The 8,218-nt window shown below is 54.0% G+C and overlaps 1 pseudogene; it reads left to right on the plus strand.

Moving 5' to 3' along the window:
- The first annotated feature begins 5,869 nt into the window (after positions 1–5,869).
- Positions 5,870–7,644, plus strand: LOC146821973 (18S ribosomal RNA; annotated as a pseudogene).
- Positions 7,645–8,218: the final 574 nt, after the last annotated feature.

Below are 8,218 nucleotides of genomic sequence, written 5' to 3' on the forward strand. Positions count from 1 at the left end.
AGCGATCAAGACAAACTTACTGACCATTACCCCATAAATAATTCATATCTCCATTTATTGGATTTTGTTGTTTTGGTGTCATTTTATTTATTAAAATGTACTGTATTTTGCCAAGTTGGTTGGGATTTTCATTGTGTTGTGTTTTCACTTTATTTCTGTTTGAATGCTGCATAAATACTTTACACATTGTCTCTAAGTTAAGCCTGACTGCTTCGTGCTAAGCTACCAGATAGTTAAGCACAGATTGATTTACTGACGTTTGTGGTTCACCCCAACAAGGATTGTATTCAATATTTGATTGAGGCTCTCAACCCTCACCCCTCACAACTAATAACTCAATTTCTTATCTTCCCTGAATGTTGTATGCCTCTTGGCCCATTATGAACACATACTTTGGGACATAGTGAGATATTATCTGCTGTTCCTTTCGTGGTTCATTTGCTCATCCTGTAAATTATGGTCAGGGTAGGGCCAAATGCATCCTTAGGGCTGGCTTAACTCTAGGGACTGTTTCGGCCATTCGTTCACTGTCACTAGCATCTCTGTCAGACAACATGCTTGGATGTGGGTTACCCGGTTCTCCAGAGATGTCTTGGTGTTATTGATATTCTGTTTGATGTTTGTATTTATGGAGCAAAGGCAGATTCTGCACTGGATCATTTGAAGAATATCTGGGTTACGGCCCTTTCCTGGAACAACATTAACAAGTAATACAGAATGTTTCAGGGTTACTCTAAGGGTCATGCCCGTTGACAGAGGCACCCTTTACAGCCGGTTTAGCCTTCTCATGCCTCTAGAGAGGGAGGTTGATGGCAGAGGCCACCAGTAGATGCAACAGTCCTTACCCTCTTCCTTACTAGCTGCAGCTGTCCCTTAGTAGCTTCAATTCCCACTCAGATTTCACCATCCTAGCAAGAGAAGTCAAGCCAAGTGATCGATTAGAGTGGTGCCCCAGGCACAGAGGGTCACAGGTTACTCTCTGTACTTCTTAGTCCCCCAAGAAATATGGGGGTTTGAGCCCATTATTGAATTTCATGGTTCGAGCACCTTGCTCAGGAGGGACAAGTTCAAGGTGCTATCCTCTACAGAAATATTATGACTCAGTGACATCATGTCAAAATGAATGTCAACAAAAAATATTGAAGCCCTGATTTACAAAAGACTTGCGTTGTCATTGCACCACACAAGTCATCGCAAGGCAACACAAGTCCATACCTTAGATTTATTAAGTCATTCCCAGATTTACTAACAAATAATTAAAAACAATAAAGCAAAATAGCAATCAATGCATTCACATAATTAACAATTAATATTCTAATGGACAAACACAAATAATAAAAAATGCATACAATAATTTATATTTAAATAAATTCCCAATATAATAATAGTAACCCCTTACTAACCCAATAACCTGCTACTAAATTAAATATTACCTATAAAACTTTATACATTTTAAAATATGGTGTAAAAAAATACAAACTATACAAAAATAATACCTTGTAATAATAAAATATCAATTATATATTAAATGATTTCAAAAATATTTTATGCAACTATATTAAAGAAAACAATACAATATTTTTAAAAAAATTATACACCTCCAAAGATATTTTACCTTCTATATTCTGTCCCACAATATTTTTGAGTTGACTGCATTTTGAAACAATAATGTTGCATCAATACTTTTTCTGCTATATTTTGGAAGAGTGTGCCTGGTGACATTGGATTGCTGAGATTGCAAAGTGTCCTTGGATTTTCAGGACACATATTTTCAAGTACTGGGCCTGTATTCACACAGACACTTTGTCATAGGATAGGAGCCTTTCCAGGTAACTGTCCTGCCCTCCTGTCCTTTGACCTTATGTTAGACCCTGGATGTTCACAAAAGCAATGTCAGTTGTTGTGGCTCATGTTTGCATGAATGGAATGCAGGTAATCCCATACTTCAACAACTGCCTGCTTGCCTCAGTCAGTCTGAGAGCACTGAAAATGACAATTCCATTGCTGTCCACCCCTGGATTCTTCATCATCGAGCCAGAATCCCATCTTTAGCCTTCATACAGAATTCCCTTTATAGGAACCTTCGTGGAAATGGTAACTTGCAGTGCCTTCCCGCTTGCCTCCATGTGGACCTATGGATCACCGGGTATTGCCATTTTGGAGGTGAGAAAGGCGAGGTAATCCCCTTGGCTTGGTAGGATCTGGACTTTGTGCATTTAGAGACATTTGGCAGTAACATGAATTATTATGCACAAGTCCATTTCTAACGATAATGAATATGTATGTGTAAGAATTTGGACAAAAATAATATCATAGCAGGGAAACACGCTATTGTGGCATTACAGACATCATACTGCTAGATGTACTGTATTCTGGGAAATGTAGTACAGGAGCACACAGGCAAATGATATGATTGGTATTTAAACACCCAGGACATGGCTAACTTGTAACTTACCTGTGAACAAGGCAGCCCGCCCAAATGCATCAGGGTGAACAACGAGTTGCTGCAGCCTGTGTCAGTTTACAAATAAAATGCTGCTATCTCCGGATCTGGACTGTGGCACTTTCTTTCTTTGGATTTAAATTATGGGAATCTCTGTTTGCCGCAGCCAGGGCCGCCCTGCAGGGTTAGGGGCTCCCGACAATGGAGGAGCTATTGTAGTGTGAATAAGGGGGCATGACCCACTTGCCTCCATGTGGACCTACAGATCACCAGTTATTGCCATTTCAGAGGTGTGTAAGGGTGACAAGCGAGGTAATCCCCTCGGCTGGGTAGGATGTGGACTTTGTGCATTTAGAGAAGTTTGGCAGCAGCATGAATTATTATGCGCAAGTCCCTTTCCGACAATAATGAATATTTAATTAAAAGGCCTGTGTATGAATTTGGACAAAAACAATATCGTAGCAGGCAAAGATGCTATTCTGGCATTACAGACTAGGGCTGGGCGGAATTTGCGTAGCGCCACTATGCAGAATTTTGGAAAAAATTTGTGGAAAACGAGCGTACGTCCTGAGGGTCCGTGTGCCCGGGACAGGGGTCCCTCGTGCCTGGGCAGGCTCCCGATCTCCCCGGCCTGGCTGGGTTGAGAAGCAGGGACCGGCTCCTGGGCCTGGGTTTCGGTTAGGGTCTGGGAGCCCCCGTCCTGCCAAGTGTCCATCTTCCCAGGACAAGAGTCCCTGGTGCAGAGCCCCGGAGACCTGCAAGGGTAGGCGGGAGCCCTACCGCTATGGCTCGGCTCGGGCAGATGGGAGTCCTTTCGGTCCCGGCCATCTGGTCGCACCAATCCCCTCAGCCATCTGGTCGGACGCAAAGCTTTACAATGGGGCGACCAGATAGACGGGCCGCCCTGGAAGTCCCGATAGGGGCTCATTCGCCTCCCCGATCCCAGCCAGGGCTCCAGGAGGTCGGGCACGTCCGGGCCTAGGGTCCCCTGAGTCTCTCTGTGCGCACGGGTTCCCAGAAAGAGGGGTAGCCTTCCTCCAGATTACTAGTGACAGGGTATGCCAGGACACCCCTCCTGGGCCGGCGGTTCTCAGCCGCGGACCAGATGGGCTGGGCCTGGACGACACCTCCCTTCCATCCGGGGGCTACATCCCACGGCGTGGCAAAGTGTCCGGTACGGACTCCATGGGTCCCGGGCAGTCCTCCCCCGGGTCTGGGACCCAGGAGTGCCTGCGGGCCTCCCCATGCCTGAGGCCCAGCGTGGGTTCTCCGAGCCCCCGCTCCCCCGAGTCCTGCAGTCCTGGAGTCCTGCAGTCCTGGAGCCCTGCAGCCCCGAGCTCTCCAGCCCCAGAGCCCTGCAGTCCCCCAAGCCCTGCAGTCCCCCAAGCCCTGCAGTCCCCCGAGCCCTGCAGCCCCGGAGCCCTGCAGCCCCGGAGCCCTGCAAGGGCAGGCGGGAGCCCTCCCGCGAAGGCTCGGGGCAGGCAGATTGGCGTTATTTTGGATTCAGCCATCTGGTCGCACCAATCACCTCGGCCATCCGGTCGCACGCAATGCTTTTCAATGGGGCGACTAGATGGCCGGGCCAGCCTGGAAGTCCCGATGAGGGCTCATTCGCCTCCCCGATCCCAGCCAGGGCTCCAGGAGGTTGGGGGCCTCTGTGCCTAGGGTCCCCTGAGTCTGGCAGTGCGCACAAGTTCCCAGAAAGAGGGGTAGCCTTCCTCCGGATTACTAGGGGCAGTGTATGCCGGAACCCCCCTCCCAGGCTGGCGGTTCTTTGCCGGGGACCAGATGAGCTGTGCCTGGACAACACCTCCTCTCCGTCCGGGGGCTCCTTCCTCCGGCTCACGACGTGGCAAAGTGCCCGAGACGGGCTCCATGGGTCCCGGGCAGTCCTCCATCCGGGCCCGAGAGCTCCGGTGGTCCTCCCCATGCCTGAGGCCCAGCCGGGGTCTTTGAGCCCCTGGGAAGCCGAGCCCTGCTAGGGCAGACGGGAGCCCTACCGGGAAGGCTCGGGCGGGCAGATGGGAGCCCTTTCGGTCCCGGCCATCTGGTCGCACCTATCCCCTCGGCCATCTGGTCGCACCCAATGCTTTCTAATGGGGCGACCAGATGGCCGGGTCTGCCTGGAAGTCCCGATGAGGGCTCATTTGCCTCCCCGATCCCAGCCAGGGCTCCAGGAGGTCGGGTACATTCGCGCCTTGGGTCCCCTCTGTCACCTCGTGTGCACGGATTACAAGAAAGGGGGGTAATTTTCCTCCGGATCACTAGGGAGAGGGGGAAGGCAGCACCCGGGCCCGCCCGCCGGGCCCCCAGGGGCCGGGTACGCATCTGCCTCTCAGCCCCTCCCCGATGGTCCTTTCTCTCCGAGTTTGCTGGGTCAGACCTCCGCGAGGTCCAGCGATCCCGAGACAGGGGAAGGCAGCACCCGGGCCTGCCCACCGGGGCCCACAGGGGCCCGGGTATGCACCTGCCTCTCAGACCCTTCCCGATGGTCCTTTTTCTCCGAGTTTGCTCGGTCAGACCTCCGTGAGGTCTGGCGATTCTGAGACGGGGGAAGGCAGCACCCGGGCCCGCCGGGGCTCCCATGGGCCCGGGTCTGCGCCTGCCTCTCAGCCCCTTCCCGATGGTCCTTTTTCTCCGAGTTTGCTCAGTCAGACCTCCGTGAGGTCCAGTGATTCTCAGACAGGGGAAGGCAGCACCCGGGCCCGCCTGCCGGGGCCCCCAGGGGCCCGGGTCTGCTCCTGCCTCTAGGCCCTTCCTGATGGGCCTTTCCTTTGAGCCTGCTCGCCCCGGGAGCAGGCAGGGACGTGAAGCCGGCATCCCCCCGCGCAGGGCGGCCTGCCAAGGGATGCCGTGGCCGTACTCTGATCGATTGGGCACTCTCGGTCCATTTAGGGACTGCTTGGCCAGCCTCGGCTGTTGTTTCAAGCAAGGAGCTTTCTCCCCGCATGGGCTGTCTGACTCGAGAGCCTGCCGCCTGGCAGGTGGCCCTTCACCCCACCCAGCAGAGTGAAGGCCGCGCAGCCCTGGCAACTCGTGTCCCCCAGTGGTCTGACCTGAGCAGAAGGGGTTGGGTGGCGCCAGGCCCTTGGATGCTGCTGCCCAGCAGGTTCGTAGGCCCCGTGTGCCATGCCGTCACCCCTCTCTGCCCAGCACATTTTCACCGGGTGTCATCCGCCGCCAGGCTCCGGCAAACCTGCGTCTCGCTCAGGCTACGCCTCGGCCCGCCTCTCCCTTGCGGGGAAGACGGCTGGGCCTGCTGGTGCCCATGCAACCGCACCTCTCCACCCCTCCAGCGAGACCTCCCGCCAAGGTGGGTGGGCTCCTTACCCCAGCAGGCTCCCGAGAGGCAGGGGTGCGCGAAGGTTGTCCGGTCGGGGAGATGGGCACGCGGCCCCCCGAACCCACCCTGTCAGCAGATGCAGCTACCTGGTTGATCCTGCCAGTAGCATATGCTTGTCTCAAAGATTAGGCCATGCACGTGTAAGTACACATGGCCGGTACAGTGAAACTGCGAATGGCTCATTAAATCAGTTATGGTTCCTTTGATCGCTCCATCTGTTACTTGGATAACTGTGGTAATTCTAGAGCTAATACATGCCAACGAGCGCTGACCTCCCGGGATGCGTGCATTTATCACTCTCCCCGCCGCTTTGGTGACTCTAGATAACCTCAGGCCGATCGCACGTCCCCATGACGGCGACAATACATTCGGATGTCTGCCCTATCAACTTTCGATGGTACTTTCTGTGCCTACCATGGTGACCACGGGTAACAGGGAATCAGGGTTCGATTCCGGAGAGGGAGCCTGAGAAACGGCTAGCACATCAAAGGAAGGCAACAGGCATGCAAATTACCCACTCCCGACTCGGGGAGGTAGTGACGAAAAATAACATTACAGGACTCTTTCGAGGCCCTGTAATTAGAATGAGTACACTTTAAATCCATTGGAGGGCAAGTCTGGTGCCAGCAGCCGCGGTAATTCCAGCTCCAATGGCGTATATTAAAGTTGCTGCAGTTAAAAAGCTCGTAGTTGGATCTTGGGATCGAGCTGGCAGTCCGCCGCGAGGCGAGCTACCGCCTGTCCCAGCCCCTGCCTCTCGGTGCCCCCTTGATGCTCTTGACTGAGTGTCATGGGGGTCCAAAGCGTTTACTTTGAAAAAATTAGAGTGTTCAAAGCAGGCCTGTCGCCTGAATACTTCAGCTAGGAATAATGGACTAGGACTCCGGTTCTATTTTGTTGGTTTTCGGAACTGGGCCATGATTAAGAGGGACGGCTGGGGGCATTTGTATTGTGCCGCTAGAGGTGAAATTCTTGGACCGGCACAAGACGAACCAAAGCGAATGCATTTGCCAAGAATGTTTTCATTAATCAAGAACGAAAGTCGGAGGTTCGAAGACAATCAGATACCGTCGTAGTTCCGACCATAAATGATGCCGACTAGCGATCCGGCAGCGTTATTCCCATGACCAGCCGATCAGCTTCCAGTAAACCAAAGTCTTTGCGTTTCGGGGGGAGTATGGTTGCAAAGCTGAAACTTAAAGGAATTGACGGAAGGGCACCACCAGGAGTGGAGCCTGCGGCTTAATTTGACTAATTTGACTTGCCCCGACACGGAAAGTATTGACAGATTGATAGCTCTTTCTCGATTCTGTGGGTGGTGGTGCATGGCCGTTCTTAGTTGGTGGAGCGATTTGTCTGGTTAATTCCGATAACAAACGAGACTCCTCCATGATAACTAGTTACGCGACCCCCAGCGGTCAGCGTCCAACTTCTTAGAGGGACAAGTGGCGTTCAGCCACACGAGATCGAGCAATAACAGGTCTGTAATGCCCTTAGATGTCCGGGGCTGCACGCGCGCTATACTGAACGGATCAGCGTGTGTCTACCCTTCGCCGACAGGTGCAGGTAACCCGCTGAACCCCGTTCGTGATAGGGATTGGGGATTGCAATTATTTCCCATGAACGAGAAATTCCCAGTAAGTGCGGGTCATAAGCTTGCGTTGATTAAGTCCCTACCCTTTGCACACACCGCCCGTCGCTACTACCCATTGGATGGTTTAGTGAGGTCCTCGGATCGGCCCCGCCGGGGTCGGCAACGGCCCTGGCGGAGCACCGAGAAGACAATCAAACTTGACTATCTAGAGGAAGTAAAAGTTGTAACAAGGTTTCCGTAGGTGAACCTGCGGAAGGATCATTAACGGCGGAGTGGCCCGAGCGACCGACTGCGCCAGCCCAAAGCCCTCGGCTGCCTCCTGCAAGCATGCACCATAGGCACAGGGCCCGGCCCTGCCGTGCCCCAGCCGTGGAGCGGTCCGCTGCCGCATGGGGCGCTCGGGTGAGTACCGGGACTTCGGCGGGCCTCTTCCCCCTGGGGAAGGCCCGACCGACGCGCGAGGGACCGGGGAAGAGGGGCGGCCCCCATCCCTTGTCCCTCCCCGAGACGGAATCCAAGCTCACCCGGCATGACATCCCCCCAGCGGTGGGGGGGAAACCGAATGGCAGTGCATCCCCTGGCTGGTACCACCTCTCCCTCGAAAAGGCCTTGGTGCTGGCTGGGCCCTCCTGCACCCGAGTCCAGGCCCGAACAGGTTCCGGGCGACCGAGGAGCGGCCCTTCACGAGCGGCAGGGCGGCCTGGAAGAGACGGGGACGAGGGCCTGCGAGTGGACCCCGGCTCCTCTTGATGGGGAGCCGCCTGGCTCTTCCCTTGTGGTGCCTCTGACCCAGGCGAGGGTGGTGGTGGGCTGATCGCCAGCCTGCTGGCACGGCTCG

This window comes from Triturus cristatus, chromosome 6 (assembly GCF_964204655.1).
Source record: "Triturus cristatus chromosome 6, aTriCri1.1, whole genome shotgun sequence".
Classification (NCBI taxonomy): domain Eukaryota; kingdom Metazoa; phylum Chordata; class Amphibia; order Caudata; family Salamandridae; genus Triturus; species Triturus cristatus.